The following is an 851-nucleotide window of genomic DNA, read 5'->3' on the forward strand; positions in this document are numbered from 1 at the left end:
TATCTCCGGAAATGAAGGAGGAGAGAGGCAACTACAATTACTAAAATAACACAGTTATATGTTGTGTAAGAAGTCATAACATTCTAAGAAACTGTGCCATTATACACATAACAGCTTTCCTAATTGAAATTGAAAAGTAGTCAAAATGACTTGCTTGGGCAATCTAGTGTTAAATATGATAATTTCAGCTGTCAAGTTTCTAGAGGACCATTTCAATATGCATATGTATTATCAATGAAAAATTCAAAACTATTGCCTGATTTACATGTCAATAATTGGAAACCTTGTCATTTTGGGCTTATAACCTGGAAAATTCGTGTTGGCATTCTATCTACCAAATTTTTGACGTGGGACTACGTCTAACCGGAATATATGGAGGGTAAAATGAAAACCTAAACACAGAACATGCAGGAAAAAATGAAAGATTTCGAATGCTTATAGCTCGAACATTTCGTACTGGATAGGAGAGATGTTTGCATCAATTGATAGGGAATATTTCTACGCATCTATCGCAACTAACAAAATGTTGTTTTTCATTAGATAAACAATTGAATAACTGTAAAATATTAGGCGTTATCTAAACGCCCTAACTGCATCGTTTTGATTGGCCCGATTTACGGTTTCCCTAACACAGCCAACAAAACCAAGCAGCCTTGGGGAAATCGGCATTGCAAATACACGAAAGTAGGGGGAGCTTTTGTTCCCACCGAAATATGTTCCCTAATAGAGATTTCTAAACCAAGGTGCCTGGAGAAATCGGTATTTCAAATTCATGCAAGTCGGGGGTATTTTTGTTCCGACTGGAATGTGTTTCCCTAACACAGACTTCAAATCCATGGAGCGTGGGGAAA

The sequence above is a fragment of the Toxorhynchites rutilus genome, chromosome 1 (genome assembly GCF_029784135.1).
Source record: "Toxorhynchites rutilus septentrionalis strain SRP chromosome 1, ASM2978413v1, whole genome shotgun sequence".
Classification (NCBI taxonomy): Eukaryota; Metazoa; Arthropoda; class Insecta; order Diptera; family Culicidae; genus Toxorhynchites; species Toxorhynchites rutilus.